Below are 26,083 nucleotides of genomic sequence, written 5' to 3'. Positions count from 1 at the left end.
TGATCGATCGCCGGTCACCAATGGTGGTGCGCGAAAATTTAGCATTACCGTATACCGGTGGGATCATGTGAAAATCCCGGAAGCAACAACTGCAGACCCAATAAAAAAAGGGATTTCCTAAAGAAGATCCTTTCACTAATCGGACACACAACACACACACACACACACACACAACACACACAGACACACGAAAAAAGCAGGCAAACAATAACCGCCTCCCAAAGTGAAACATCGAACTGGCGGGAACGCGACGCGACCAATCGTTTGATCTTGCCCCCAACACGCTCGGGCGCCACAAGCTAAATGGGGAGGATACAATAAAAACAAAGCAAATTTTGTTGAACACATCCCCACTCGTTTTTACTCTCCGCTCACGGTTCGACACCCAACGCGCCGAGGTTCGAGCCCCCTATGGTGGGTGTTGCGTTTGAAATGTCCCTTCCTGCTCCTTGCTGCTTTACTCGCTGCGTTCATGATTCTCCATTTTAATTTTTTTAAAGCTTTTTCCTCCCTTTTTTCTGTGTGTGTGTGTCGCACAGCGCATCAATTCTGCTCGACCGGATTCGCGCCAGACCGGATCGAGAAGACTGGTCACAACCCACCCACACACACACACACATGGGCGCATCATACCCTCAAGGGAGCGATGTGCGCTGTCACTTGCATATTTGGATCTATTCATTTGTGTAAAATTTATGGCTTTTATGTGAAATCAACTGCATCATTTTTGTTGCACACAGCAACCCCCCCCCCCCTTTCCATCCACCATTTGCATCACACGATACCTCCCACGATTCCGGTTCATTCGCTTTTTTTCATCCGGTTGTGGTATGTTCCATTTAAATAGCCATTGGAAGGGAGAAAAAATGGATCCGAAAAAATAAAAAAAAAGGAAAATCTCCGTACTCCGTCACGGTCCCGTATGCAACATTGCGAAGGATGACAGCAAACGGTGAAGGTTAATTTCACCGGACGTACACATTTCAGGGTGCAGTATGTGTGTGTGTGTGATCGGCAGGAGGCGGCAGGAGGGAAAAAGGTCAAAAAGAATCCCTCTTTCATAGTGACATTCTCCACAATTCCACCAGCACACATATCCTTGGTTTGGGGATTTTTGTTTTTTTTGCACAGCGTCAGGGTCACCATGTCGTGGGCCATCGGGCTCAAATCAACACGACATGCAGATTAAAAGAGAAGTATGTGTGTATGTGTGTGGAAACGACTCGGCAAAAGGATTACTACCAGAGCGGTGCAAGGCCAGCCTTCTTTCCTATTCCATCTCTTTACACTGCGACTCCAAAGGTCAATGCTGTTGTGTAGTACAGTGGTTTCATAATTCGTTCCCAAAAGGATACCGCCAGAGAAAGGTCATAGAGTGTCTTTTCCGGGGTTTTTTTTCTCCTCCTGGACCTTGGTTTGCTTGGTTGCTAACCATCCGAGTATGCTGCGCTCGGCGTAATAAAACATTCAATTTAAAAGCGAAGAGCGTTGCTTTGGGTAGAATGTAATAAAGCTGATCCGTGTGTTCGTCGTGGCAACATTAATAAACCGTGCAGATGGTGTGTAGAGTATGGTGGCTTTTTCGCACATCACACAGACTGTGCAAATAATCTCATACTTTCTCTGCCCCACAGGAACGTCGAGTAGAACCGTTGTCCACCGTATTTATTCGGTCGGACGCATTTCGCCATTCGCTGGATTTGGTGTTTAATCTCGAAAAAAAACGAGGAAAAAAGTTCGTGTGACGTGTCAACCAGCAACAAGGGCATGGCGATGTGCAGGAAGGCCGGCCGGCCAGACGACGATGTGCGGTGCTAATGAACGAATTTAAATTCTAAGTAATCTTTTCCCTAATTTCTTTCACTCCGGGTCGGACTGGTGGGACGCGTTGTTGGACAAACTTTTACACTGATTAGTGCGTGCTCGTGCCAGCAAAGGGTGTCGGACATGCCCGCATGAATGTTAACTCCACTGCTACATGTTAGTGGTGGGATTAGAGAAGAAAAGTCAAGCACGATAGGGCGATGGATTGCAATGGATTTAATGCTCCGTGGCGCTGTAAGTCTCGGGCTATGAGTTTGAGCCAACGGGTTTACCCGTTTGGGTGTTTAAGCCAGTCAGCAGCGTGTGCCGTGAACCATGTGTGTGTGTGTGTGTGTGTGTCGAGATGAAGTGTGTAAGAAGCTTTGTGGCTAAAACCACACGATGGCATTGCTCCGGAAGCTCCACTTTTGCATGCAGGCGCATTTGTATTACGCTACGATGCCTTGGTTGAAGTTTTTGGTTTATTTGTGTTTCGTTTCATATGACAGTCTCTATTTATATTATTTTTGCCCCGTTTTTATTCAACATCAGTCTTCTGCAGAAACTTTACATATTCGAATTATTCTTTTTAGCTGATTCACTACAATCTCAACAGCATACTGTGAAATCTGTGCTGCAGATTACGTCTCTTCACGTCTCTGTTATGCCTTTGGGAGTTAATTACCTTTGGAGAAACAATTCATGTTATGTATGGACTGATGTCTCTAGTGATTCCTAGCACTATGTTATTTAAAAAGAGTGTAATTTTAGAAGCCTTCAAAACACTCGTAATACGTTGATGTAAAATTCTAGTGCTTCTCATAAATGCCAGTTACAAATTACTGTTCCCTCTCAAATTACTTCTGCCAATCAAAGGCAACATTCAAAAGAAAAATATAGTAGGCTTCGTTCAGGTTACTCTACACAACATCAGCTAGAAGGTTGAGATAGCATATCACAAATGTCGTCTAGCTTCCTTTTTTGTGCATTCAGTTTACCAAACAGATGCAACTGGTTGGTTTGAGTTGCATTTGCCAACCCATTTCTAACGCTTCTATCCACTGCAAAAAGTCAATCTGCTCAATCGAGAGCAAGAGTCCCACACGTCTTCAACCTTATTGCCCTACTGCTGCTAATACGTCATTCTACGAACAAACACAAATTGACCGATTGGACTACACGGGACTATGTTTTGTGCGGACAATGGTTTCATCCGTACAGCGAAAGTCCAATCCCGTATCATCTCTACTCCTCGCAACAAATGGCCCAAGAACAATGGATGAAAAGTGACAGCCACATTGACATGGATAATCGTTGACCATGCTGTCCATCCGTCGGCTGGGACGTCCGTTTCCGGCGCATATCAAGTTGCTACGGAGACGGCATAGCAGCACATACATTGCTGCCACATTACACCGACTCACATTGGCCGTTGCTGTCTGCGCCTGCCGGGCAGATGAGCATTGGCATGGATCCCCCCCGCCGTCTATCGGGGAACTATTTTAAGCGATTCATCGAAACATCGATCAATTCAATGTATTTGCATCGCATGGCATAGGGCGAGGGGGGGGGGGATTTTTTCCTGTTTCTTTCGGATAAATCATCCCAAGTGGTGTCCGATTTGGGGGGCCAACAAGTAAAAAAGAAAGGACCCCATTTCCCTCTCCAACCGAGGCGTGAGTCAAGTGCAAAGTGGATCCATCACAACCGATCAGTGCAGATGTGTTCGTTCGATTATCGTTATTGGCGTTCCCTTGTTGGAAGGATACACGCGCAACCCGCGCACAGCAGCATGGGAAAAGAAAACTGATAACTTAATTTCTCACTGGAAGCTCCTGCAGCGAAACAGCAACAAAAAAAAACACCACTCTAATTGACATTCCCATCACTCGGACGGCCCAATAACGGTTTCCCGAACCGGGTACGTGCTTTGGGGCGAACATTCTTTCGAAGGTCCTTCGCGTGCCGTGCCATGGCCTGTCAGAGCCGGGATACGGGATGGATACTACTACTACCGAGCGTACAAGCGGACGGAGCAAGCTGAATCGCTTCTTGATACTATGTTTCCGCGAGAATACTATCCCGCCGTGTCGCTGGTGAAATCTGTTTCCGAATGGTCTTGCTGAGGCATCGCACGCGTTGGCACAGTTTGCAAGTCGGACAAGACACAGGACACAGGACGATTGTGACAGCTACGACACGCGCAGACACGCCGATTGTATGAGAACTGTGTCAAAGATAGAGTCAAACTATTGGAGAGATGATGGTGGCGGCGTGGGCAGGTTGTTGATTGGCAGTTCCGGTGGAAGTTGATTCAACGATCGATTCGGACACCCGTTGATATACGGGGAGAAGTCCCATGTGGTAGAGGAAGAAAGGGTATTTTTTGTGCGTTAAGTAATAATGAAAGTAGAAATGTCGGTAGAAAAATGGGCTGTCGAGTGAGTTAGCATAAGGAACTTGGATTAGGAAGCAGTAACAGGGAACAATTTGAAGCATTTAACGCATTATTTTTGTAACAAAACACCGGAACATACATATCTTAAAGTAAGATTAAAGATGTCCGTATTACCTTCAACTTTCCACTCAACTTACCCAGCTCGGCCAGCTGTCGGGGCCAACAAAAGTCGATTAATACACTTCAGTGCAAGCTATTAGCTTCCCTCATTTTTGGTCTGCTCGCTCCTCACTGCATACCTAAGCAGTGGGCCGGCCTATATCCACAGCACGCGTGCGAGATGTCTTAATTGGTACGCCGCAACACTGGGCAACCGTTCCAGGGACACGTACTACACTACACTTCCACCCGAGCCCCCATTAACACCAGGCGAGGAGCGCGCGCCTCTCACTGGAAGATAAATATATACATTTCTCACTAATCGAAACATCCCCCACGCTTCCGTCGTCCTTGCGTCCTTGGCGGAAGCGGTAATGGAACGGCGGATGAAGAGAACGATGATTCATCCAAAACAATCGCGTTCGATGAGACTATATCCGGCGTGTTGTACGGCACGTTTACAAATGTCGAGTCAGCATGTTGTGTGTGGCAACGGTACGCGTCACACGTGCTACTTAACTGCACACCGTGCTTTACCGTGGTGGGTGCCCTGCCGAACGCCACGCCAAATCGCTGACTCGCGATGGAATCTATTTCCCCCCGGTGTTATGGTGTTTTCTTTTAGCGCCAATGTTTTCCTTTCGGAAGATAAATGAGACATTAGTGGCAGCAGTGTGCGCGCGGGGTGTGTGTGTGTGTGTGTGCGTACGGTCAATCAGAAAGTCAGCACCAGCCGGTGTGCTACCGTGCTATTGGGACTCGCACTACAGAACAGAAAAAAGGAACCATTTGTAGCGTACAGGGGAATGCCTTTCACCGATACTTACTTTCACTATCGTATCGTCGGGCACTATGGTTCTCGGGACGAGGCTGGAAACGCGGAAACACAAACACCGAAGAAAGAACGGAATGTTTGCTGCTTTCCCTTTTCACCGACGTGCCGTTTCAAGTATCGGATAATTAGGCTCGTAAGTGGTTCTTGTCTTGTCACCGCCACTTTACTACGGGGAAGCAACCGTTTGCGCGCGCGGTTATGGTATCGAAATCAATGTAGCCATGCTGCTGTTCTCTGACGTGAAAGGTCAATGTCATGTGTTTGGGTATAATGGTGTCTACTGTGCCGCACAGAAGAGATAAACGTTCTTCGATATTTTGTGTGTAAAAGTGAAGCATTGTGCGGAAGATTCTTTTGATAATGTTCCAACAAGAAGTGTTGTAAGAAGTCTGGCTCCAGCTAGAGTGAAGAAATGATGGACGAAATTAGGAACAAGACATCAAAAGCGATTAAAGTACCAACAAAAGTATAGAAAATCATCAAGCAATACATATAGATGCGCAACGCAAGAAGGGAATGATTTTTTTTTTTGGCACAACAACAACCGCTGTCAGTCAAGGCCTACCAGTACCCTCTAGTGAGAAGTGGGCTTGGCTTTCAGTGACTTTTTGTTACCGTAGCAGCAGGATGGATAGTCAGTCCTACGTATAGAGACACGGTCTATTCGGGCCTTGAACCCATGACGGGCATGTTGTTAAAGTCGTTCGAGTCGACGACTGCACCACCAGATCGGCCGTAAGAAGGGAATGATAAAAGTAAATAAAAGCTAATATGACCAAAGAAGGTAAATTGTATATTCCAATAGGAATTAGAGTTGACCGGTTTTTTAGTTATATTCATCGGGATCAGCCAAAAATAGCAAATACAATTACCTTTCTCACCTTTACCCTTAGAAACGTGATGCAATTATGTATCGTCTCGCAAACCCAACCATCCACAAATCAAGTTTATCAGTACAAAGCCACCTCCTCTTGTAGCAATGATTTAAAAGTGCACCGCACGATGCAGATGAAGCAGTATTGCAAGTGGATTTGTGACACCGGAAACTCCCCCCACGAAGACGACATCCAACGCGCCCGCACGGCGGGCAGCGAAAAGCTCATATTACACCCTTCAGCGGCCAACCCGCGGCTAACCACGCAACCGAACGCAAAAAAAGCAATTGTTACCAAGCAACCACCACACCACAGACACAATGAACACACAACTCCCCACAGTAAAGACAAAAGAGCTGATGCTCAGCAAGCACGGTCCTTCAAAGTCTAGCCACACACTCGCTGCTGCAAAGAGAATGAAAATGTCACAGGGACGGGGAGTGCATGTGTGTGAGCTGGAAGCTGTGGAAAGGGACTCAGTTTAGTAGAATGTGTCATTGAAGAGGTCCTGGGGACAAGCAGGAAAAATGGCTGCAAGCCGGAAGCGTAAGTTGCATTATTGTGGGTTCTGTTCTCCCCTGTCAAAATGAATTCCCAAACGTTGGACATACACTCCTACGCCACCCATAAGCCGGAAAGAGGGACTTCCTATTATGGTGCCGGGTGGCCCTCGGGTATTGGTACTCGCCGGGTGAGTTTTAAATTTTACAACGCGTTTTTTTTTACACCGAAACCACTTCCTCAACAGCCATGGTCTTGGAATGCGGGAAGTAACGCTTTTGTCTGGCGCATGAAATAATTGGAAACAATAAAAATAGTCTCACTTGCTGGATGTTGTATCACCCATCCCGGGATGGTAATGCAGAAGGGCGCCAGCGCCGATTTTCGGTGTAAATTCCAAGCAATCGTAACCCTTCCACGAAGCTCTTGCTCCAAAAACTTTGCTTTATTTTTTTGTGGCCTTGGTAGAACAATAAATCTGACAGTGCCGCCCGCCTCGGTCGGCAAGGATACCAACCGTCGAAGTAGGCTGGTAGAGGAAAGTGACAAGCAACGAAACGAGTAAGACCGATGCGCTGTGCTTGCATGCCGGTCACGTAGCCACTCTTTTTTTTCAGAGTGTTTCAACTTTAAACCGATCGGAAGGGAACGATGGGATTCCTTTCTAGCCCTTTTTGCACAACAATAAAACCGTGTGGGTCCATTGAATTCTCATTTTTCATTCACCAACGTAGCGAGTGCGGCACCAGTGTTTTCATCTCTGTTCTTTCTGTACCCAGAGCCTGCCTGCCCCCCAGCCTGAAGGCGAACGCGAGGAGAGTTTCGGAGTGCGAACTGGTTAGAAGTGTATTATCGGAAGTGAAGCTTCACCCGGAAGGAAATGTTCTATAAAATCGATGCCGCTCGTGCGGTTTGGTCAGACTGTCTGCACCGTCTGCCGAACGTGCAACTTACACCCGGCGATCTGCTATTGTTACACTTGCCACCTACTACTACTACTACAGCTTCATCCCCAACCAAAACAAAAGGTGAGTGTTGAACTGGGACGGAAAACTTCTTGCGAACCTTTTTGGCCAGCTCATGTAAGTAACTGATTCTAAATGTCTACCTCGGTCGATTATGGGGGACGGTCGTTTCGAATTGATTCGATGCAGAGAAACCTTTCCAACAATGCGAACGCCGGTTCACATTTCTCGAGGTTTCTCCCCCCCCCCCCCTCCATAGCAAGAGGATAACGTGCGATCAAACTCTGTGCCGAGCCTCTCTCTCTCCACCGCTCTTTGTCTCTCTGCCCTTTGAATAAAAGGACACTCGTTAGGGCAGGGAATCATCACCCGCCTACAATTGATATTCGCCGCACGTGGACATTCGCCTTCATTAGGCTTCATTGGCGAGAATGAACTCGGCAGCACTTCCCCGTTTTCACCCCGTTTTTCACGCTGCTTTTCAAATGACAGTTGATACCAACTGGCGGGGCCGACGCTGGAGCGACAAATCAGTGTTGTTTCGGTGCAACGCCACAACACGAAGGGGAGAAAATAGCGAAGGAGCCAACAAAAAAACAGGTCTCAAATTCACAGTTTTGTGCAAACGGAGGGTAAAAGAAAGAATTTGAAACTATACCGAAAGTGAATTGATATTTTACTCTCATTAGTCTTGTGCGTGCACCTCGTATACAACTTGCTTTCAAATTACAATCTCCACAACACGCTCCAGGTGGGCATTGAAAAGTAGGCTGTGAACGCATACATGGGATTGCCATGGAGAAGAAGGGATACACGTACTGTCACCAACATCGTTGAAGAAAGCAGGAAAAATGGCAATATTCTAGACACACGGTGCGAGCAGGATGTCACATACCGTCGCCTACTCTGTATGCCGCACGTGTCTAAAACCACCGGGGCAGTGAGCGTAGACGACCACCACCAATTCAACCTTCTGCTGCTGCTGAGTACAGGCATTTTAGGCAGTTTGTACAAAACCTCTGTAGAGATACGAAATGAAGACTGGCGACCGAATCAAACTCAGACAAAAGCTAGTTCCATCGTACCGTTTTTTGGCACAACACAACGCGGGGAATCGAAGTTTTTGTATTGAATTAATCACTTAGTTGCATTAATTTATGACAAAGCCGTTTGCCGGACGCCGTGGCAAACGCAGACTGATATAATTAACAATGAAACGCGCTGGATCCGCTGGGTGCGCTACGCGGAGAAGGGCTCAGCTCAGCTTTTGCTGAGTTGGAATTGTTTCGGGTAGGTTTGGTGAAAAATTGCTATCATATTTCGTGCCTGATTTAGAAAGGAAGGGCCTTCACTTTTCTAATCGGTAAAATAATACCGTACTTTTTGGGAAAGGCAAAAGATGAGTTATTGCTTTCCCGCCAGGAGTAACTGCCTTAGACAGTTTTATTCTTCGGAACATAGGCCATATTCTTTGTATTTGCTTTAACATCTTTTTAATGCTGTTTTCTTAAGAGCACAAGACACAAAATTTTTCATTCCAGAACACCAAAATTGATTTATATTACTTTTTCTTTAAATTTGCCTATACTGTACTCGTTAGAGTAGATACGAACATGATGATTGAGTGTGAATTAAATTTCCATTTCCATGCAAACTCTACCATACAAACACACTCACACACACACACTTACAGCCGAACCATTGCTTATTCATTTCACATGTTTCGGGATTTACTGCTAAAATCCCTACTCTACCACCGCTACCATGGCACGCAAATTATGGCTTCTGCAACGTATTATAATTCACCCCTAACCTTACTCCCTTACCCAAAACCCCCCGGCGCATGATTCCAAATTCATAAATTAAAGTGACCACCGCTCGTCAAACAATTTATGTTAAGCGTGCATTATTGAATCATCCTACTCAAAGGGGGAAGGGAGCCAGACACACACACATACACACACCCGTCACATTCCGTTAGACCCGATGTCAACTGTTTATCATCAATGGCCACAGGACAATTGGATGTTCCGGAAGGGAAGAGGAGGGGCGGGGGGGGGGGGGGTGGATAAAGGATTCTGCAGTTCCAATTTCACTGCCCATCAAAGGAAACGATCCCGAATGCATATTTGAGTGCATTGCACGGTTATCATGCATTAGAATGCCATCCCGTCGAAATCCCTGCAGCTCCCATCAGAAATGCTGTACAAGCTTGGGGAGGTGAAGTCGGGAGATGGGTTCACGAGGGACGGCTTACCTGCCATTGCCATCAATTGGAGGACCGACAAACCTTAATACCTGATTCGGCGTACTGAAACAACCAACCACCCGAAGGGGTAACATGCGCCGTACCCTCTTCCTGCCTTATTGTTCCTACGCTTTTGCGGAACGAGATTGAAAAGTTTGGCGTAAATGTGGGAGGTATTATGTGCCGTACGTGCCTACAGTGATTTCATAAATAAATAACCTCAAAGCCCCCGGCGAGGACACAGACCCCCACTACGCAGCAGCACGTGTGCACGTTCACATCTGTCCCTTTCCCTGCGTGAAAGAACGAAGAAAGGTGTGATGTCCCGTGTCAGCGCAACGCAACAAACCGCCGGCACGGGTCAACCATAATCATAAACACTCTGGCCAGCATTTTGGTGGCATCGTTTTGGTGCCAGATCGAACCACCGAAAGGGGTACGATTCATGGGGGTGAGAGTGCGGCCGAACCAATAAATCCATTCAAAAACGTTTCTGCACGACCGGTCCATGCGTATTTCCGTGTTTGTGTGGTAGAATTTAAAACAACTCAACCACCATAATATCGCACGCCATCGCCTACTTGGGGAAAATAGATAACAGCATCATAATTTTAAAACAAAAATGAAGAATTAATGATTGTCGCAACGCGCACGTTTGGAGTGAAACGAAAAAAAAAAACCCAATGCTTTATTTGTCCATCACACACCGCACCGCATCACTCGAACTCTGCGTCGAAGCATTCGAACAGTGAGTTACAGACATGGAATGATAAATTTAATTAAAACTCGCGGTGCGTGCGTGCCTTTGCACATTGGCGAGGGATTTTTGTTTCTGGTGTGTGTGCATTATATGTAGTGTTCATTGCACAAAATTGCAAACGAACGTTTGAATGATTTGAACACAACTTTCCCGAGGCTTGGTGGAAACGATTCTTCCACGCGTTACTGTCGTTTGATTGATCGACTAACTGGTCTCCTGACACTGGTTCACTGCTCCTACACCAAAACAAAAGCTAATTTCTAATGATTGACGAGTGGCCATAATGTTACCACACATATGAAACATGATTATTACCCTCGTGTCCAAAATGACGCAAATCTGAGGGGGAAAAAAATCCCTGGATCCCTCGTGTCCGTTCTTCTTTCTTCCGTGTAGGGGTGTAGTAGCAAGCCTTCATAAATCGTATGTGACATATCAAACATCAGTCCCCTTCCGGCTCCGAGGTACTATCCCCAAACTATTTGCTGCTCTACCCAACAGACAACCCGAGCATCGTTTGGGCTCCGAAACCCGCTGGCAGGTAACTGATGTGACTCCAAAATTCTCGAGGGAGAATTCACTGTAGCGCCGCCATCAGTCTAGAAGCAAATGACATCGACACGCCGACACCAGCCTGTGCACCGTTAGTGGGCATCTTCATCCGAAGATGGTTGATAAGACACGTCTCAAGCTGGGAACGAGCCTTGGAGACGTCACATTCTCGCCCCTGAGTTCCAGCTATCCCTACCGAGAGTGTCTTGAATGCTGAGATTTTAGAAACACGTCCCTTTGGCAGAACGGCCAATGTTAACTACTATCAACCCGGCGGCGGGAATGTTGGGTGGTACCGGTACCCCATCTGGAAAGGGGGGGAATCCCGATGGACACTTGGGGTACAACACCACGGAACCACGGGAATCACGAATGTCATTTTATGTGGTGACAAATAATACACAAAACACCACCACGACGACGACGGCCACAATAGCCACAACGTGTCGTCCAGACAAAGGCCTGCTTTATGATGCAACACCGTAAAAGGTAATAGTGACAATTCTGGAGCATACGGTACACGAGAGGGAGCAAACAAAACGTGGCCAGAATGTTACACAGGCCTTCCCGTGGCTTCTCCGTGGTGATTCTTTTCACCTTTTGCGATGGAAGCAGATACCGACCAAGAGGGCGTACAGACGGTGGACGTGCCTGTCTGGACGGTCGTACCTTCCCCAGTTCCATCATTAGAATAGTGTTTTCTTGGAAGAATGTTGTTCAATCCGGGCGTACGACGTTGCCGCACGAAGAAGGCAGATCCCATCAGCAATAGGGTGTAGGTTGAAGGGTTAGTCTCATTACATCGGTACGATGAGTTACTGCTCGGGTGATATTGTGTCACGGTCGGATCGTAATTAGGAGCAATGGCAAACCGCCGCCCCAAGTCATCTCCCCCGTTCCCCGGATGGGGATGATGGTACACAGTACACACACCACCACTTCCCTTTGATTCTACGAAATAGGGTGGAGAAAAGACGATCCAAACGACATGATTACAAATTTAATATTCACAGATGCATTACAGCCTCACCGTACGGATAGTTGCATCACGGATGGTGCCCGAAACGGGGTAGGAAATCGTTCTCGCAAGCAATTATTCGAATAATGCCTACGTAATGTGAGCTGCATTTCATGGAACGGAAGCTTTATTTCTGCTAAGCTTTCTCGCTTGTGCGCACATCCTTCGCCGGTGCGTGGTGGGTGGGCATCATCAGTAAGGTGTTTCAAATTAAATGCCAACCATGCCGACTGTGGAGCTGGTTTCCCGAACACACGCGTGTGCAAGATGAAAGGATGGATGCCAGTGAAAATAGCATCCCAAAATACGTATGGTATGGATTGCCGGGTTGGGAGAGAAGGCCTGTGTCGCCCGATTAAATCCCTCGGCAACATCTCGCTCCAAACGTCAAACGATAAACCACAGACGCGTGTTGGCAGTGGGGAAATCCATTGGAGCAATAGCAGAACCAATACTAACAACTGCTTCCCTAGTTTGTAGGGGAAGCGTAGGGAAGCGAACAAAAAAAAACGCACGATCATATTCCCACGACTTGTCTGTTGTCGGTGGTTATGCAACAAACATGAAGAAGGACCTGTGTCATCTTCACACCCGCACCAAACTAAATCCCAAACCCCAAAGAGAATAGTGACTATTGGGACAACAAAACGAAGGAGACATCCCACAGTAGCAGCAGTAGCAGCAGCAGCAGTAGTAAACACATCATCATCAGCATCATCAACATCGTTTGCCGTGCCGTGAAAGTCGAAAGTCGGCGTTGCGTCTTATGTCTTCTTGGCATCGTTTGGCACCAACATCTGGTGGAAATTAAAGGCAAATGGTTGCAAGTTATTCAGCAGGAGAGCGAACGAAAGTGAGAGCACACTTTGCTAATGGAGAGGAAGCATATGTTTCGAACGACAACGTCATCGGTTCTCCGTGAATCGCACACACATTTTGACACTTGCGATCAAATGAATGTTGAAGATCGTCCATTCTAATCACAAACAAAGCAGCAATGAGCAACTAGCTGTTAAAGAAGGTTTGAGACCATCGTTAAAGAAATTAACGCCAGTGACTGAATTAAGATTTCACAGACTCTGCTTAGAACATGGTTCTTGTTTTTCCAAGAACTATTTTAAAAAAATCCTCAAACGATCCGTGTTTTTGAAGATTTTTAATTTTAAATAAAAAATTCATCTGATCTTTCTAACTTCATTGCCATGCCATTTGCTAACTTTCACGCACATTTGTTACACGCTCGTCGTTAAACAATTCATTATATTAGCTTATGCTTCTCCCCCGAACAGCGCTACTCATAATTCGTTCACACTTTCCGCTCTCGACTCCCGTTTCATCTTCACTAGCTGGACGTTCCAGTTAACTTCGACATAAATACATCATCAACGCATAATTTCGTCACATCACTTGCCTCATGTGGTGTTTTCAGCCGCCAAAAAAATCTAGACCTCCCGTTGTCTCGTTTGATTTGCCAATGAAATGTTTAATGTGTGAATGTGGGAAACATCAATCGGCGGGTTGAGGCTTTGTTGGTTTTGATACAATTGGGATTAAAAATGAGCATTCAATGCTAAACACACATGCATGCATTCAAGGAATATAGTAAGCTTTACAGACATGCCACAGAACAGTCCTTCACTGAAACTTTACCTATTCCACTACACACATAGATTATTTACATAATTTACATTTACAAGAAGTTTTGAGACTTTAAGTATGAGGATTGCACGAAGTATTTAAAGAGAATGTTGATGAAAAACAAGATCAAGCATAGTGCAAGATGTCGGAGTTAGCACATGAACTTGTAATCTTAATAAGGAGTAGGGAGTAAACAAAATCAAACATAACCAAATCCTAATTAATTATCATAATATTAATCCTAAATTATTATAAAACTGAAAAAATTAAAAATTGAACAGTTCAGCTGAATACAATAACTGAAAAACAGGAATTGTTAAGAACTAAATAACCGAAGTTGAAGAGCTAAATCATTAATAATCCGATTTGTACAACGTTTTTAAAAGATTTGAAATACTTAGGGTTTTTAACATAATCTTAATATAAAAGACATAAGACTGGATGTCGAAAGGACAATCACAGAGCGCAAAACAGATGCACTATTTGCAGTAAGTATACACCTCCAAGATTATGTTGCATCTTCTATAATGGGCCCCTCTAGTACCTACAGCTGTACCTTCACTAATGCCGCATCACTTTTCACAGTAATTTTCAATTCTGCTTTCAGTTCTAGCATCCGATTACGATCGTTAGCAATATGCTGCAAGCACTGCAAAATATACGCGGACACTGTCCGTTGAACAGTATACCTGGAAAATGTCGATCCAATTAGAGTTGCTCGTATCAATCATTTCACCAGAACGTTCCTAGCAGGCAATTTTCCTTGCTGTTATCACAGTTCAGGAAAGGAAAAAACACAAAAAAGATTTCTACCATGCGGCCGAAGCCGCACGTTAATAAAGTTTTACCTCAGGCACCTACACACCACCATCGATGCTGTGGGCTGGCCAGATTCATCCACCACCATCCAACGTGCCTGGCGTGCTGCATCATAATCACCATAAATTATCTCATCCCACGGTGACTGACCAACACCCTTGCGTGGATGTCCTTTTGTGTTTCGCATCGTTGCATTTTCACTCGCGTCGAATTACGGCCAAACAAAACCGAATCGATCCAACGAAAGCACTCCGTCCGTTTTGCACGATAGCACGATCCCACCCGACAATTCGATAACCACGTGCGTCACCGTTCTCGTAATTAACTGACGCGTACCAAAAATCGGAAACCAATCATTTTAGCACCGCAAGCAGATTTGCTCGTCGCCCAGGCAACCGGTCAGATTGGACCGATCCCCGGTGATGAGAGTGTCTAGCAGCAGCAGCAGCAGCAGCATCGAACAGTTGACATCGCAGTAAGCCGGCCACCCCGGCCTGCGGCTGTAGGCAGCCGGCGCAGATGAAATCTTTTCAAAAGCCGGCCAAAACATCTCCTGATTGGAAGTGAAATAAAAACATAATTTCCAGCCGGAACACAGCGTCACGAAATTACCGCTTTCTCATTCCGATTTCCGAGTAAAGAATAATATTACAGTCAGTCCATTTTTCCGTCCCTGCTGCTCAGATTATCCTGCCGGTGCTGCGGGATGCCTCGCCACAATAATCTGCTCGATAATTTCCCGGCACACTACCTATTACCTTCTCCGGGACACTATTGGTCGCTATAGGCAGACATGGAAACCGTATACCAACAAACGTGCGAAATCTAAACCCCCTGCACAAAATGTGCCGTTGAAATGCGACACGATAAAATCAACCAACTTCACGCAAAACACCGCACGTTTTGGGGACGCTAGATTGGCTTTGCCGTGTTTGTCATCAGAGGCCACCAGCAGCAGCAGCAGCAGTCTTTCGAATTCGACCAAACGCCCGGTCCTGGAGGGTAATTATCGTGCCTTGAAATCGAACCTTTGCATCGTCTGTCCAAACTGCACGCAGTATAAGGCATCGGGGGATTGAATGCTCTCCGTCCGGGGTCCGGAACTATCTGCGGTTTATCGATCGCCAGAAACCTTAGAGCGCACCGGAGCCGAATGCGTCACCGCACTACGCACCGAACTGGCGCGAACGCGTGCCAAAAAGATCAAACCTTCGAAATTCTGAGACATGGCCGGTTGTCGTCTATAGCAACGCACAGGCACAGGCATCACGGGACATCCAGAGGACCCCGATGCCGGAGGTCTTACTTCTACCGCAGCCGTACCGTCTCGCGATGTCGTGCTGCGTTAAGCCAACGGGCCCGTCATTTCGGCTCCGTTCCGGCTTGTTTTCTACCTTCCGCCAGTGTCTAGCCGTGGTGAATGTTCTTTGTCAACTGCGGCATACTCTTCCACGCATACCTAAACTTGGTCGTGTGAACAAAGAGTGAAAAGAGGGCTAGAGCGGTAACTATCGTCCCTGCGAACGCCCCCCTGGCGTGCGTGCAGGCGTGTGGGTTGATGCATCCTGCTGCCTGGCCCCGTCGCGCACAAAACGCATCGAAATCGGGATCGGTCGGGCATCGATGGCAGCCTATTGATTGGCCATAAAAGCGTAAAATTTATGCTTCTGCAGTCGCGCCACCATTATCGGCCGTTGATCGGCCCTGGCATCGCGCCCCTCCGTCTACGGATGCTGACTCAGATGGTCACATCGCACACAACTTCGCAGCCGTTGCCATGGCTGTCCTGCAGACATTGTTGTATCCTGCTAACACCAGCAGGCGTCGTTCTCTTCATCATCCTATCACCGTAACTATCATCAAACGATAGAGAGAGAGAGTGTGTGTGTGTGTTGGTGTGCGTGGGGAGATTTTTAATGCGACACAACTCTCCTTCCACACCTTGTCATCATTGGTTCGATTGTTCCCGGTGGCCAACAATGTAGCGGATATCCTTTCCACGACCACGACGACGACGGGTATTCGCACTAGCACACAGTTCTTCACACTGCAGGACACTCCACACCACCGAGAAAATGCATAAAGCAAATCCCGAGTAAAAAAAACAACAAGAACCCTCCATAAAGCCGATTGGCAAATTCTCACCAAAGCACAGCGAAAACGAGAGAGTGAATGGAGTGGAAACTTGATCAGCCTGGTGCGAACCTGATACACACATACACCGTATCCCGCTTCCTGTTACCGCCGGACCACCGCGTCGCGTTAATGGTAATCATAATATTATAGGTTCAATTTTCGGCAACCATTTGAAGCCGCATTATGTGAAACATTCCAATTGGAGGGGGGTTGGGAAGGGGGCATCGACCGGCGAGGATGGCACCGATGGCTCCTCGGAACGGGACATCATAATGCGATATAACTGCCATTGGCTGTTGATTTTCGACAATTCATCAACCGTTCGGTCGGGAGGTGCTGCTGTGTCGAACATTGTGCTGCTCAGCTTATCGTCCAGCATCCGGCCGGAGGTCGGTGGTGGTCGGTCGCCCATTTATGATTCATCGGCATAAAATCACGCAAAGCTTGCCGGTGTGGAAATGGTTCGAACTGTAGTGGCGGTGGATGGTGAGTGCAAAGGGTGAGTTGTGGGGGAAAATGCGTTAATATGGCTTCCATCCGGGTGCGCCTTGCATGGTGCTCCCGGGAGGGATAATGCACGTAACTCGCTACGCTCAATTTGGATGCACTCATCCGTTTCATATTTATGGATATTTTAAATTGAACAGTAAAATGCTTTCTTCCCCAGAATCGTCAACGTTTTTTGGGGGGGTAAGCACTTTTTTGGTGGTTGTTTTTTTGCCTTACAATCGCTGTTTACAGCCATTAAATTGATATTTCGTTCAAGGATTTTGGTGTTGATGTTGTTGTTGTTGTTAGTTGCTTTAAGCCTTTAAAGGGGCTTTGGTTGCACTGGAGATGCAAAATCAGCCCAATGTTTGAATATGTTTGATATTCTTTAGAATATTGGAAAAACAAGAATACTGCTTTGGTACAAGATTTTTCCGTTTGCTCATATCTTTCCACTTTACAAACAGCCATAACGAACCCATGATTGATTTCGTTGGCGGGATGAAAAAAAATCCAACATTATTAATGACATCGAATATTTTACGACCGAGACCGGGTCCCCGGCTGGCCAGAGCTTCCGAACGGGCAGAAGGCAGCGAAATACCTAATTATCTGATTTCCAACCCCACGACCCGACACAAAACGAACGTTGGTCGCAAATCCCACCAACCAATCAAAAACCGCCCTCGCCGGGCCGGGCCGGGTGACGGGAAATATGGTAAAACTTTTTCTCATTTTGAACTTTTGTACCACCAAACAAGTGTTTTGCTGTGGGGGGGGAATGAGAAGACTTTCAGCATCAAGAAATATGACATTTTGATCTTTCACTATTTCCTTGTGGGCCGAATAGAGCGGGAAGTATAGCGAACAAAAAAACATTCTCCAATTCGGGCCGGCTCGTTTTACTGCATTTCTCTGTACCGCTTTTAATGTGGAACTGTGTTGTGGAAATATTTAACCATCGAGCGTCCCTCCTTCCCGTTAAACCTAAACATAAATAAGTTAAAATACAAATACCAAACCTCTGCTCGGTGGTAGCGGCAAACGGTTTTGCCGGGCGACGATTCAAAACACCCATTACCGGGTGCAATTGTGCGCGGAGCGTTCCTCGAGTGGACGATTTATTTTGGATCGTGTACTTATTCTCCATCGTTTCACGACTTTCAGAGAGCAAGGGTAAAGGAAGGATGGATGAATGGGGGCCACGAGTGGCCCCAAATTGTAATAAAGCGTTTCGAATTGGATTTACTCGTAATTCGCATACCGCATGGGCCAGAGGCCAGAGTGCCGTGGTGTGCCGGATCGATCGAATCGAAGATGCAGCCAGTCGGAAGATGACGGTCCGAAATCGTAAAAAAATACTCATCTTTATCCTTCATACTCCCTTCCCACCCCCAGAGCGCGGTACAGGATTCAATGGTCGTAAAAAAATGGCGCCCGGCATGACGACGGCACTCTTCCTCGTCAATCGTCACTGGAGCTGATGGTTTGCCCATTAACCGAACGTGCTCATCGAGTAATGGTCGCTGAACCGGAGCAGTGTTGATGTTGGGAGAGATTTTTTTTATAACGAACCGGTCTGCTATTTTACTGCTACATCGAGTGTTTTAGACCTTTATTGCTTCATCCAGCTAAAATGTAAGATCCAAAAACTTGATAAGATATTGTAACTAAATAATGTTACTGGAAGAATGTTATTTCGTTACGAGGAATTCTTCCAAATCTCTGTTGTTGCCATCAAACTGTTCACGCCAGCTCAACAATAAAAGCGAACAAAAGCGAGCATAGACCGTGTTCTTGGTTGACCTTTTGATCTGGATCATATTTTCAATATCAACTATACACTCGTAGGTACAACACAAACAAGTTTCGTGTGCTGTCGGTTTATCCAATCAATCCAAACCTATGCATAGATGAAAACAGATCAGGAAATACAGGTTGCATCTAATGAAACATGTTCGAATGTCAATAAACAAGTCGATAACAGGTCGTTAACACATGTTCCTATGGATAAGAAGTGGGTTGGAGTCTTGCCATTTCACATACGTTTGCTGTCTCTCTTAGATAAACTCTCTCTATTCCAAGGTATTTTCATATATTTTGGACCTACATGCCATAAAGTTTGCCGACCTCTGACCTTGATGTGCTAAGCTGTATCATTGAATGACTGTAACCTTCATACTGTTACTATTATTATCCAAAAAAAGACATCCATTTTTCCCAGCTTCAACAAAACAAAAAACAAACAATACTTTAATCAAACCCCAGTCGTTGAAACAATTCTCTAAATACTGAACCACCTTACCTTACGAAAGTTTCGTACTCCTTCCCACCATTTGTTTTCATCCGACAAGATTAATCCTTTTCATCTCGCACACCACCACCGCTCAGGTGTACCACAGGAAAACCCTCGACGCCGTATTAACCGCGAGCACACCAGCCCATCAACCCTTATATCTTGCCACGAAACCTGCAAATTAACCTGAGGGCACCCTGTTGCCTGGTACACCCGGACACCGGAAGCTCATCAACTGTCTGTTGGCAAAACGAAACGCGAAAAGGATGGCGCACCCAAGGACACACAGCGCGCACACACACAAAAACATCGTTTTCACGGGGATTTAGGGCACCAGCTGCTTCTTAAATGAACCGGTGTTTGATTAATGCCATCCCGCCCTTCCATTGCCCCACTCCAGGCCAGTCCGTGGGGGTAGGAAATGTGAGAGAAGCCCACATAATGTGCGTTTGATAGATGTTTGCTGTTTGCTAAGCGCGCTCCCACGTGCTTGCGTATTGTTTTGCGTTTTGTTGTAGGGGGCGGGCGTAAAGGTGTGTATCTTTCGTTTCATATCCATTCAAATTGTTATGTACGGATGGCGGCAAAATGGTCGATGCGGGGAAAATAACATGTTTTTCATGGATATTTCCAGCTTTTTGCGATTATGTGATGAATTCCATGAAAATGTAATGCTTTTATTGTAAACAAAACGGCAAGCTTTTATGCTTAGGACGGTCTATTGCAATTTGCATTTCATCTGTTGTTTAGTATTAGTATATTGTTTTCATCGTTATTTGCATTTTTCGATTCGATCGATTTGATTGACCCCAACAGCCACACGTGGACCATAGTTTATTACCCAGATTACATTCCATTTTGCAACGATGTAGTTTAATCCAATCAGTGAGCTATCGAACTTCCATTTCAAAGCTCTTAGCCCTTTTTCCATGTGTTGCTATCTCGTCCTTATCCAACACGCACTGAGACACTGCCTTCCCTTCTCGGATAATCGAAACCAGCCCACCGGGGAACAACGTTTCACACGCCGTTTCTACTGCACCATGTCTGCCAGTGTGTCACAGTGGATCCGATTGCAAATTGTGTGAAAAACAAGCCCCCCCGCTACCCCGCTCTTTGCCAATTCCCATTCCCATGTTTGATTCCAGCATTTGCAGCAGTACTTCGCTAATAGAGACCCTCTACTGCACAACACCCGATGCGAGCCAACCGATTCCGAACCGAACTTTCGGGATTCGGTGCGCACAGGTGCGGGTGCGAACTCGACAAGCAATTGTGCAACTGTAGATTGCTGGAAGGTCGTTTGACCTGCATAGAACGCTCTCCCGTTCCCGCACAGGGGGAAGGATTTATGCAAATAGGCATGAAATCGCAAACACCGCCCTGAACTTTCTGGGCCTTCAGGACGTTTGGTTGTTGCTGGTTTGGGGGTTGAGCCGAGGGTTAGGCGTGAAGTATTGAGGTGCGAGTTTGGCGATAATTGGGACTTCGTCGGGTATTGTTTGCGCACAGCGTGCGTAACAGAAGCTTGATGCACCCGGGTATGTGTATGTATGTACATTGAAAGCTTTCACGCCGGGGCTTTCATTCACCTTTTTTGCTGCGTATGCTGCAGTCCAACACCTCTCGGAACTGCTTCCGTACGCAAAAGCTGCCGGGATTAACCATCAAACAGCATTCGGCAGGGGTTTTTTTTTTGTTTGCCTTCCATTTTCCAATGTTAAGGATTAGCTAAACGGTTCTTCAGCACGGTAAGTGGGCTCTTCAATGGTCACGCAACCGCTTAACACTGAAGAGGCACTTCATTGCAAACCATTTAACACCTTTTCATGCACTCGGAAAAACTCAAACACAACGGAACGCGCATTGCAAATTGGGTTTTTGGGAGTTTTTTTTTTGTTCCTACTTCTCCGAAACCATAAGCAGGATACTGTCAGCCGGGGGCTGGACTTGTTGTCACTTCGCAAAGCCTTAGCCGTTAGGCCGTGCGATCCGTTTCGATCCGATTATGCCTGCAACAAGGCAATTGGGGACAGCAATTCATTCGCTTTTCAACCTGAGCACAGAAGAACTTTGCCCATTCTCACCATCTGTAAGCCCTGGTCGAAGGTGGTGTGTATGTGTAGCCGATGAAGAGTGGACTTCGCTAGCCGATTAGTTTCCGGGCTTCGCCGGAGAGGCTAACAAATGAAAATCGGTGTTGAAGAGTTTTATTGAAAACTTTCAAGCCTCGGAAGAAAAGCTTCCCATAAAACGGTTGGTTCGGCACGAGAAGGAAAGAGATTCGCACCGGAAAGGATCAACTCTTAATTAAACTCTATTACTTCTTCGAGATCAATTAGCAACGACGGCCCTTGATTTGCGCCGGTGATTGCCGATCTACACCGGAAACGGCCCAGAACGGCCGACGTCTATTGCCAATGAAGTGCACTCGATTGCACTGAAAATCTCGCTTCAAAATTGGCCAACCGCCAGGAGAGAAGTTAGTTGGGGGGAGAGGGGAGGGTTACGTGAAAGCGCAACCCCGCTGCGTTACATCTCAAGCACTTTCCACTTTCGAGATAGCGGGAGCGAGTGTACGATCGTCCCAAAATAGGACTCAAAAGGCCACGGGACAAGGTTTGTCGTAAATTATTTCCCGAAAGATAACGAAAAAAGTGTTGTTTGAGTATGGACCGAACACGATGAAACTTTTTCCTCCCCTTTTCGTCGCATATTTTGCTTCCCCTAATGGCTCGCTATTTCAGCTGCTCGGTGGCGGTGAGCTTTGGTTTTGAAACTGCAAACGACCGACAAAACGGAAGCGTTCATTTAACGACAGCCAAAAAAATCGATCGAAATTGGGTTCATGGCATAGTGCGAACAGCAAACTGCTGCCTGCGGTAGAATGGGTAGAACCGATCGAAGTGGAATCAATTTAACTTTTCATTTAGCGCCTGATAGCACCGCAGCACTGCCTCACTAGCGTCGCCTGCTGAGATTGTGCATTGCGAAAAGCTCTGCGCAAAAGGGAAAAGCGGGCACAAAAGGGTAGAAAAATGTGTGCCGAAAGTGATGGAATCGAAAAGCGAAAAGCTTAATCGACAGTGCACAAATAAATAAAAGTGTTTTAGAACTGGAATGGATGGGCGGCTGAGGCTTTGAGTTTAAGTTTTCTATTTTATATTGGCCCCGTCAGTCGTCACTTCAAATTGGGTAATTAATTGTGATTAAAAAAAACTGCCAATCACCGGGATTGCAAATATCGTTGCCAAGTTCAAGTTCAAAGTTTAGGCCAATGGGTAATATTGGGAATATGTGAGGACTTGGCCTTTCAGCAATATTTTAGATGCATTGATTTATGAAATGTACTGTAGAAATACCATATTTGGACGCATCTCACTAGTTGGTTCTATTTTAGCTAACATTAAGAAAGCTAACTAATGAGACAGAACCACCGACAAAGATCTAACAATGAGACGTGATTACACAAGATCTAAAATTTACATTTACCAATGGAAACCAAATATTCGACGGTTTGAAAGCATCTACCATTCCTCAAACCTTACAAACTATATTTTTTTGCTTTCCGCCCCAAAAATCGTAATTAGGTTGTTAATCTAATACTTCGCACGAACGTGTGTACGCTTAGTAGAAGAACAAAACGATCCTTCAGCAATACTAACATGATCGCAAATAATCTTACTCTAAAACATAAAACCAAAAGGCTCACTGATTCTGTCTCAGGTTATATTCGATTATAATGGTTTGCCATAAAACTGCACCGTGAATAAATATTTAGCTTAGATAAAAGAAAAAGCTCAAAGTACTACCTATCTTTCCCAACATTTATTACAATTTAGTTATAGCTAAATATATTTTTTGCAAATTCAATTCAACGCTCAACTCTCGCCAGTCTTGAATGCTGCCAAAATGTGGGCCCTTCCTTTAGTCACACGATCCAACTTAACCTACACCACCACATCAATGGAATCGTGAGTAATGGAACCACTTTCAGCCCAACATCTTTTACCCATCACAAAGCAAATCTATACCACCATCACCACCACGTCCCAGACGATGCTTCCAGCACGCCGAATATGTTACCAATTCGGGGTGAAATAAAATTCAATCTACAACCACCAGGAGGGAAACCCATCACAACAACAGCAACATCAACAACCGGGAAAACGAATCCCTGAGCTGAAGATTTTGCACCTTTTTCCAGGAACGTTTTAAAGCGCGCTGGCATTGAGCCAAGAAAGGGCACACGTGGATGCGATACACCACGCAGGGGAGTGTGCGATCTCTCCCCGACGATGTTCCGGTGGATGGAATAAGATAAATAAAAAGTGATTTACCTTTCATTGGATACATCGATTGGCAATTGCTCAAAGCCAAAAATCTTCACCCGATTAGATTGCTACCTGTCCGCGGGTGTGCTCGGTGTGCTAGAAAAGCGTATCACGCTCGTGCCCTACAAGCGTGGTGGTGAACTGTAGCTTCTAGCCAGCGAGCTTTGAACGGTTCCGAATTGGCAGCGTGAGCTTGTGCATGACGCTCACGAATTGTCGATTCGTCTGTGGAGGAAGCAAGCATAAAATATTGCTATAAATGCCCAATGCCAGCAGCTGCGGATCAATCAACCGTTTCCGTTTGACTGTTAAACTTCCCCCCGCACGCTTTTCTCGGAATCTATAACTATCAATTTTAACACGCAGACACACACACCGCAACGTACGCTTTTAAGCAATCCCTTTTTGAGTTGGGATACACTTTCATTGTGGGGATATTGCCACACTTCCGATTGTTGTGAAAATATTCATCAAACTCGTGCTCATTTAATTTATTTGCGAGTTCCAAGCATCAAAAACTTTCCCCGGATCAGTGCAGCCGTAGGTAGTCGGATGTTTTGATCATCCTCATAGTCCTCCTCTGTGCCAAACCGATAAGGCCGGCATTTTTGGGGCATTCTCTAAGCGGCACTCGCCAATATCAACGGCAGCCGCCTGTGGCCAATGAAAGTTTGTCCAAACTTTTCATCGCTCATTCCCGTGCCTTCCCTGGCTCATCCAACCGGGCTGGCTGCCTAAGGAATCCTAAGCATAACGAATTTTCCAACTTCTTCCCCCGCGTGCCGTCGGCTTTGTGATGGAAAATGCCTGTCCCTGGACTCGTTCGCCATCCTCATTGCCAGAAGCGGAAGCAAACGATTGTTGCTTCTTAACGGGAGAATGTTTTTTTTTTCGTTTTCGTTTTTCATTCCTTCCACCAATCATCTACCTCGTTCCGCACTTTTGACTTTTCCAGCCCAACTAACGCAGGAAAGCAAAAAAGGACCGTACGAACGCTCTGGAGCACGAAACGCAAGATTACTTTCTCACCACCCTGCGGGAATTCGCAACAGGCCAAAAGATTCATAAAGATTTCGACACTGGTGGTGCGCTGAAACCGTGGTGCCCCATTGCCTTGGGCGCTTCTTCCGCGCTGTACGCTGCTAGTTCCTGCTTAGAAAGCCTTCCCATTTCACTGGTGCCTTCAGGTGAAATGGGGGAGGGCACAGTAGTATTTACTAGGGCTTGATTCATTCACACTCACACACACACATACAGCGATGCTGGGTGGGATTTTTATGCTCCTAGAACGCACAAATCAGTGGCGCTCGGAATGGTTTAAGAATTGTGTTTTGTGTGAGAGTGTATGTGCGGGGCGGTGTAAATATTTTATGCTCATACTGTTATTACACCCGCCGTAAAATATATTCCAAATCATGCATTTTCATTATTCACAAAAGGTGTATGTGTACTGGTTGCATTTTTGTTTTGTTTCCTTTTTTTTGGAGAGAGAGAAAGGACCGAAAATCGAACCATCAAATGTGGGCCACATCCGTCCACCACCCGAGCTCCCGATTGGGAACGATGCCCGCATTTCCTCATTCGGGAATGCTGTTGGCCCGGAAGGTAAAAAGGGGGTTGACTTGGTAGAGGTAACAAAACAGCAAAACGTAACTGGAGAAAAGAGTAAAGCATCACACAGGGGGAAAAGCGATTTCCGGCAGCATCCTCTTCTTCAAGTACCGAAACACCTCGGGGCTTTTTCAAATTTTCTCTGGTACTCCGTTTCGCAAGCATTTGGTACCAGATGCGCTTACTACTGTTTTCAATGCCCCAGGCTAGGTGGAGTCAAACAGTCAGCCGTTGCCGTTGAAAAATCTGGATACGGCAAACCGGATTCCGGTTAGGCCATAATCGTTTGTTTGTCCTGCGAGGGGCTGGATAAATATGTACAATTACTGGGTGGCCCAGGCAAGTGGACTGAATTGGCTCTAGGCGGATACTAAACTTCTTCAACCATTCTTAACCTTTGACTGACATGGGAAATAGTATGTTTTTATGTTTGTTCCTCACAATGTAGAGCTGCTTAAGGTGTAATCAAATCAGCGATATAATTCACATAAAACATGCAAATATGCCGTAATGCAATAAAGTAACCTACTTTAAAAAGCAGTTAAAATGACATCATGTCCCATCCGTGCCACGGAGTTTTTTGTTTCATACTGGCCTTTTTAATGCACTCACAGTGCAGTTCACAGTTTTTTGCAGACAAGAAGCA

General features: G+C 46.0%; 1 long non-coding RNA gene across 4 annotated transcripts; it reads left to right on the top strand.

Annotated features, from left to right (window-relative positions):
• The first annotated feature begins 1,466 nt into the window (after positions 1–1,466).
• Positions 1,467–24,857, top strand: LOC121590943. Of its 4 annotated transcripts, none has more exons than XR_006004496.1 (4): positions 1,467–1,559; positions 1,635–1,838; positions 7,351–7,599; positions 24,782–24,857. It is a non-coding gene; the product is annotated as an uncharacterized LOC121590943 (long non-coding RNA). The 4 variants fall into 4 exon arrangements; XR_006004495.1 differs by lacking the exon at positions 24,782–24,857 and adding an exon at positions 14,360–17,329; XR_006004493.1 differs by lacking the exon at positions 24,782–24,857 and adding an exon at positions 11,046–13,288.
• The last annotated feature ends 1,226 nt before the right edge of the window (positions 24,858–26,083 follow it).

The sequence above is a fragment of the Anopheles merus genome, chromosome 2R (genome assembly GCF_017562075.2).
Source record: "Anopheles merus strain MAF chromosome 2R, AmerM5.1, whole genome shotgun sequence".
NCBI lineage: Eukaryota > Metazoa > Arthropoda > Insecta > Diptera > Culicidae > Anopheles > Anopheles merus.
Note: the sequence above shows the minus strand (reverse complement) of the source record. Positions and strands in the feature narration are given on the sequence as shown.